The sequence below is a fragment of the Oncorhynchus kisutch genome, linkage group LG19 (genome assembly GCF_002021735.2).
Source record: "Oncorhynchus kisutch isolate 150728-3 linkage group LG19, Okis_V2, whole genome shotgun sequence".
NCBI classification, from domain to species: Eukaryota; Metazoa; Chordata; class Actinopteri; order Salmoniformes; family Salmonidae; genus Oncorhynchus; species Oncorhynchus kisutch.
The window spans coordinates 1,048,282-1,056,490 of NC_034192.2; positions in this window are offsets into that span (position 1 = coordinate 1,048,282).

Consider the following 8,209-nt stretch of genomic DNA (forward strand, 5'->3'; position numbering starts at 1 on the left):
CCCTTGACTTTTTCCTAATTTTGTTATGTTACAGCCTTATTCTGAAATGGATTCAATTTTTTCCCCTCACCAATCTACACACAAAACCCCATAATTGCAAAGCAAAAACAGCATTTTAGAAATGTTTGCTAATAAAAATTTAATTATCAGATTTACATAAGTATTCAGACCCTTTACTCAGTACTTTGTTGAAGCAAACTCCCTCCAGTCTTCTTGGGTATGACGCTACAAGCTTGGCACACCTGTATTTAGGGAGTTTCTCCCATTCTTCTCTGCAGATCCTCTCAAGATCTGTCAGGTTGGATGGGGAGCGTCGCTGCACAGCTTTTTTCAGGTCTCTCCAGAGATGTTACATCGGGTTCAAGTCCGGGCTCTGGTTGGGCCACTCAAGGACATTCAGAGACTTGTCCCGAAGCTACTCCTGTGTTGTCTTGGCTATGTGCTTAGGGTCATTGTCCTGTTGGAAGGTAAACCTTCGCCCCAGTCTGAGGTCCTAAGCGGTCTGGAGCAGGTTTTCATCAAGGATCTCTCTGTACTTTGCGTTCATTTTCCCCTCGATCCTGACTTGTCACCCAGTCCCTCCCGCTAAAAAACATCTGCACAGCATGATGCTGTCACCACCATGCTTCACCATAGGGATGGTGCCAGGTTTCCTCCAGACATAAAGCTTGGCATTCAGGCCAAAGAGTTCAATCTTGGTTTCATCAGACCAGAGAATCTTGTTTCTCATGGTCTGAGAGTCTTTAGGTTCCTTTTGGCAAACTCCATGTTCCTTTTACTGAGGAGTGGCTTCTGTCTGGCCACTCTATCATAAAGGCCTGATTGGTGGAGTGCTGCAGAGATGGTTGTCTTTCTGGAAAGTTCTCCTATCTCCACAGAGGAACTCTGGAGCTCTGTCAGAGTGACCATTGGGTTCTTGGTCACTTCCCTGACAAAGGCCCTTCTCCGCCAATTGGTCAGTTTGGCCAGGTTGCCAGCTCTTGGAAGAGTCTTGGTGGTTCCAAACCTCTTCCATTTAAGAATGACGGAGGATCACTGTGTTCTTGGGGACCTTCAAAGCTGCAGAAATTTTTTGGTATCCTTCCCCAGATCTGTGCCATGACACAATCCTGTCTCGGGGGCTCTGCGGACAATTCCTTCGATTTCATGGCTTGGTATTTGCTCTGACATGCACAGTCAACTGTGAGACCTATAGACAGGTTTGTGCCTTTCCAAATCATGTCCAATCAATTTAATTTACCACAGGTGGACCCCAATCAAGTTGTAGAAACATCTCAAGGATTATAAATGTAAAAAGGATGCACCTGAACTCAATATCGAGTCTTATAGCAAAGGGTATGAATACTTATGTAAATAAGATATTTCTGTTTTTTATTCTTTATAAATTTACAAACCTTTCTAAAACCTGTTTTCGCTTTGTCATTATGGGTATTGTGTGTAAATTGATGAGGGAAAAAATGATTTAATCCATTTAGAATAAGGCTGTAACGTAACAAAATGTGGAAAAATTCTAGGGGTCTTAATACTTTCTGAATGCACTGTATATGTCGACAGAAAGTTGCAATGGGGAAAACATCTCTTAAATGGGCTCTTCACTTCATTTAAAAAAAACATTGTCAGAGGAAGAGGCTGAGAAAGAGAAAGGGAAAGAAATAGGTACCAGTGAGAAAGAGGTATCTCCCCATCACCCCTTTCTCCCACTCCAGACCTGGTGTCTGTAAGGGATCAGGAACAGGTGACTGAGTGTTTGTGACAGTTGCTCAGACTCGAGGACGGAAAATCCTCTTATGCTGCCCGTGGAGAGCATAGCAACGCCCCATCCTTGTCCGTGCAGTCAACCTCTCCATGGAACCCTCTTTTCACAGCTAGGTTAACACTGGAGCCGAAGCCTAGCGTGAGATCAGCACGCTTGTTACTGTAAACTTTCGTGGAAATCACACACTGCTATCTATGTGATATGCGTCTCAATTCAAGTTCAGATGTGCTCCTCTGTGTTGTTTACCTCGAAAGCATATATACAAATGCACACACGCACGCACACACACATACACACACACATACACACACACACACACACACACACACACACACACACACACACACACATACACACACACACACACACATACACACACACACACACACACACACACACACACACACACACACACACACACACACACACACACACACACACACACACACACACACAATGGCATAGGGAGTAGGGTCACTTTAGTCCATTGTCTGTACTCTGTCTTTGTGACCCTTCCGCTAATATATTCATGTGTGTGAACCCCCCCACACATTCACTGGATTACCATAATGTTAATGGTTTCATGTGCAGTATGTGGCAAGGTGGTGTTGGCCGTACCCCTTTCTTGCAGTCAGTGATCAAAGCACCCTCTTTGGTCTCATGTGTGGAATGTTATTTTATTTTTAAAAAAAAATTAAATTACAACAAAAATCCAGTGTTTTCTATGTCAAACAGTTTTATTATATTTCAGTCTTCTAACGTAGACACTGGCAGTCGAGAACAGGTGCAGGTGGTAAGTTTAATAAGGGAGTGCCAGATAGAGGGGAGGTAATAAATGAGGTAATGGAGTCCAGGTGTGCCTCATGATGAAGCACAGGTGCGTGTAACGATGGTTGCCAGGACCGGTGGGTAGTACACCGGGACTCCACACCAACCTTTGGGGACCACCCTTGAGGAGAGAGAAGTGGCGATGGAGCTAAAGAAGACCGGTGGGTAGTACACCGGGACTCCACACCAACCTTTGGGGACCACCCTTGAGGAGAGAGGAGCGGCGATGGAGCCAAAGAAGACCGGTGGGTAGTACACCGGGACTCCACACCAACCTTTGGGGACCACCCTTGAGGAGAGAGAAGCGGCGATGGAGCTAAAGAAGACCTGTGGGTAGTACACCGGGACTCCACACCAACCTTTGGGGACCACCCTTGAGGAGAGAGGAGCGGCGATGGAGCTAAAGAAGACCGGTGGGTAGTACACCGGGACTCCACACCAACCTTTGGGGACCACCCTTGAGGAGAGGGAAGCGGCGATGGAGCTAAAGAAGACCGGTGGGTAGTACACCGGGACTCCACACCAACCTTTGGGGACCACCCTTGAGGAGAGAGGAGCGGCGATGGAGCTAAAGAAGACCGGTGGGTAGTACACCGGGACTCCACACCAACCTTTGGGGACCACCCTTGAGGAGAAAGGAGCGGCGATGGAGCTAAAGAAGACTGGTGGGTAGTACACCGGGACTCCACACCAACCTTTGGGGACCACCCTTGAGGAGAGAGAAGCGGCGATGGAGCTAAAGCTCCTGAGGAAACGGTGTTAGAACTTCGCAAACCACAAAAAAAACGTTGTAACCCGTTTATGGTGGTTGGGACTGGCCATAACCTGACTGCATCTACCTTCTTGACGTCCGTCTTCACTCCTTGCGGGCTGATTTGGTAGTCTAGAAAGGAGACAGCCTTCTGATGAAACTGGTACTTCTCAGCCTTGACAAACAGGTGGTTAGCCAGGAGGCATTCCAGGACTACTTGGACGTGAGCGATGTGATCCTCCAAGGTAGCCAGGATGCCGTTGATATACACGACCACCTGGCGTCTTAGCATATCCCTGGACACCTCGTTGACGAATGCCTGGAACACTGACGGAGCATTGGCTAAGCCAAATGGCATCACCAAGTACTCGTAGTGACCAGACATTGTGCTAAAAGCTGTCTTCCATTCAGCCCCCTCCCGGATGCGGATGAGATTGTATGCACTCCGCAGGTCCAATTTGGTAAAGAACCGGGCCACACGGAGCTGTTCGATGGCACCAATGGGAGAAGGTAACGGTACTTGGTGGTGATGTCATTGAGTCCTCTTGTAATCAATACACAGGGGTAACCCTCCAACCTTCTTGGCCATGAAGAAGAAGCCTGCAGAAGTGGACGTGTGGATGAAACCTTGTTGGAGCACCTCATGGATGTGCTCCTCCATGGCCTTGGTTTCAGCCACCGACAGAGGGTAGATGCGTCTGGGTGGGGGTGCAGAGCCTGCAAGCAAGTTGATGGCAAAGTCCCAGCGGCGATGAGGAGGGAGACAGGTGGAGCAGATTTTGGAAAATACCTTCCCCAGGTCCTGGTATACCTTCGGGATGTTGGGCTGAAGGGCAACCACAGGACTCTCAACCGACGTGGATCCAAAGGGGATGGGAAAGCAGGCCCTTCGGCATTCGGGTGCCCAGTCAATGATTTTCATCCTCAACCATGAGATGGTGGGGTTATGGCTTTGAAACCAAGGGAGGCCGAGGAGGATCTTGTGAGCTGGTGATGAAGGGAATGTTCTCCTGATGGATGGACTCCACAGTGAGGGTGAGTGGTTCGGTGATGTGTGTGACGGTCCCGGGACCTAATGGCCGATTATCGAGGGCTTGAACATGGAAAGGAGAGGAGAGCAGGTATGAGGTGATGTTTAAGAGAGGAGGCAAGAGTCTGGTCACTAAAGTTCCCCGTGGCACCGGAATCCACTATTGCTGTAGAAATAGACACTGGGAGTCGAGAACCAGGTGCAGGTGGTAAGTTTAATATAACAAATAACTATACAACATAGGAATAGTGTATTGACATGAAACACAGAAACAATACTGCCTGGGGAAAGAACCTAATGGAGTGCCAGATAAAGGGGAGGTAATAAGTGAGGTAATGGAGTCCAGGTGTGCCTCATGGGTTGCCAGGACCAGTGGGTAGTAAACCGGCGCCGTCGAACGCCAGAAGGCTAGCGGGAATAGGCGTGACGGTGATGTATATAAAGTGTAATATTGGGATGCAAACTCAAAATGTCAACTCTATATCTGACATGGTACAGGTGTCTTCTTATTTCTTAAGCCCATAACCATGTCTGTGAGGTGTATACTTTTGTTTCAAAGTGTATGTCACTGTGTGTGACCCTGATTTAGCCCACTGCAGTAAAAGGTTATTAACCTTCTGTCTTATGTAACCATACCAAACGTAACATATCATACTAATTTGAGTGCCCTTGATTTACATTTACTGTTACGTCCACTCTACACTAAGTATACCAAACATTAGGAACACCTTACTAATATTGAGTTGCACCCCGCTTTTGTCCTCAGAACAGACTCAATTCATCGAGGCATGGACTCTACAAGGTGTCGAAAGCGTTCCACAGGGATGCTGGTCCATGTTGACTCCATTGCTTCCCACAGTTGTGTCAAGTTGGCTGGATGGACCATTTGGGTGGTGGACCATTCTTGATACACACAGGAAACTGTTGAGTGTGAAAAACCCAGCAGCATTGCAGTTCTTGACACAAACCAGTGCACCTGGCAACTACTACTAAACCCCAATCAAAGGAACTTAAATATGTTGTCTTGCCCATTCACCCTCTGAATGGCACACATACACAATCAATGTCTCAATTTTCTCAAGGCTTAAAAATCCTTATTTGACCTGTCTTCTCCCGTTCATCTACACTGATTGAAGCAGTATAGGGACATCAATAAGGGATCATAGCTTTCACCTGGATTCACCTGGTCAGTCTATGTCATGGAAAGAGTGAGTGTTCTTAATGTTTTGTATACTCAATGAATGAGACCAGTCTTTGTGTGGACACTCCTCAACCCAGCGATGACCGAGCCCGACAACAGAGCCCTGTGTGTGTGTGTGTAGACTGAGGACATCCTCCATCAGATGACCTGAATACAGAGTCCCCCTGCCTAACTCATGTCACATTCAGCCACTTTGATAGAACAGTGCTCTCTCTTCACAGAACACTCCCTAGGCCAACACTAGGCTACTTTGTCAAATTCACTTTCTGCTCTTTTATTCTAGACATAATCCTATCTGTTGGCCTTCACATCTCTCTTGCAATGCAAGATGCAAAACGACGTTGCGTAGCAAAAGTACAGAGGTGCAGCCCTCCAATTGTAAACTCAATGCAAGTACTGGTACGCTGGATCGCCATGAGACGCAAACATTTTCTCCAAACATTCACTGCTTGATCCTCATGTTTGCCACCTTTGACCATGAATAGTCTAATGTAGGGAATTGAATATGGCCACAGAATATGGCCCACAATCTTGTGGCCATCAGCTCTCAATCAGAGGAGGCTGGTGGGAGGAGATATAGGAGGATGGGCTCATTGTAATGGCTGGAATGAAATAAATGGAACAGTACCAAAAACATCAAATATATGGAAACCACATGTTTGACTCCATTCCATTTATTCCATTCCAGCCCGTTCCTCTCACCAACCTCCCCTGCAATATAGCCTCGTTGAATACAGTATTTAAAATGTGCTGTTGCCGATTTTATTTTTCGTTGAGTTACTGCTTTAATGTATATTGTGTTACAGTGGGTTATTTTGTACCGGACAGCCATTAGGTTATCTTTATTCCCCTGCTGGCACTAGGTTATCTTTATTCCCCTGCTGGCACTAGGTTATCTTTATTCCCATGCTGCCATTCGGTTATCTTTATTCCCCTGCTGCCATTCGGTTATCTTTATTCCCCTGCTGCCATTCGGTTATCTTTATTCCCCTGCTGCCATTCGGTTATCTTTATTCCCCTGCTGCCATTCGGTTATCTTTATTCCCCTGCTGCCATTCGGTTATCTTTATTCCCCTGCTGCCATTCGGTTATCTTTATTCCCCTGCTGCCATTCGGTTATCTTTATTCCCCTGCTGCCATTCGGTTATCTTTATTCCCCTGCTGCCATTCGGTTATCTTTATTCCCCTGCTGCCATTCGGTTATCTTTATTCCCCTGCTGCCATTAGGGTATCTTTATTCCCCTGCTGCCATTAGGGTATCTTTATTCCCCTGCTGCCATTAGGTTATCTTTATTCCACTGCTGCCATTAGGTTATCTTTATTCCCCTGCTGCCATTAGGTTATCTTTATTCCCCTGCTGCCATTAGGTTATCTTTATTCCCCTGCTGCCATTAGGTTATCTTTATTCCCCTGCTGCCATTGGGTTATCTTTATTCCCCTGCTGCCATTAGGTTATCTTTATTCCCCTGCTGCCATTAGGTTATCTTTATTCCCCTGCTGCCATTAGGTTATCTTTATTCCCCTGCTGCCATTGGGTTATCTTTATTCCCCTGCTGCCATTAGGTTATCTTTATTCCCCTGCTGCCATTAGGTTATCTTTATTCCCCTGCTGCCATTAGGTTATCTTTATTCCCCTGCTGCCATTAGGTTATCTTTATTCCCCTGCTGCCATTAGGTTATCTTTATTCCCCTGCTGCCATTAGGTTATCTTTATTCCCCTGCTGCCATTAGGTTATCTTTATTCCCCTGCTGCCATTAGGTTATCTTTATTCCCCTGCGGCCATTAGGTTATCTTTATTCCCCTGCGGCCATTAGGTTATCTTTATTCCCCTGCGGCCATTAGGTTATCTTTATTCCCCTGCTGCCATTAGGTTATCTTTATTCCCCTGCTGCCATTAGGTTATCTTTATTCCCCTGCGGCCATTAGGTTATCTTTATTCCCCTGCGGCCATTAGGTTATCTTTATTCCCCTGCGGCCATTAGGTTATCTTTATTCCCCTGCGGCCATTAGGTTATCTTTATTCCCCTGCGGCCATTAGGTTATCTTTATTCCCCTGCTGCCATTAGGTTATCTTTATTCCCCTGCTGCCATTAGGTTATCTTTATTCCCCTGCTGCCATTAGGTTATCTTTATTCCCCTGCTGCCATTAGGTTATCTTTATTCCCCTGCTGCCATTAGGTTATCTTTATTCCCCTGCTGCCATTAGGTTATCTTTATTCCCCTGCTGCCATTAGGTTATCTTTATTCCCCTGCTGCCATTAGGTTATCTTTATTCCCCTGCTGCCATTAGGTTATCTTTATTCCCCTGCTGCCATTAGGTTATCTTTATTCCCCTGCTGCCATTAGGTTATCTTTATTCCCCTGCTGCCATTAGGTTATCTTTATTCCCCTGCTGCCATTAGGTTATCTTTATTCCCCTGCTGCCATTAGGTTATCTTTATTCCCCTGCTGGCATTACCTGGAACAGAAATATAGTAATCTGAGTCAAATGACTTTGACACCCCTGTGCCAGTATTTATCAAGAGTCTCAGAGCTGGAGTGTGGATCTAGGAGCAGGTCCTCTACCCCTGTCCATGATAATCTGATCCATTGTAATCTGAAAGGCAAAAGTGATACTTGATCATCAATCCTACTCTGAGGCA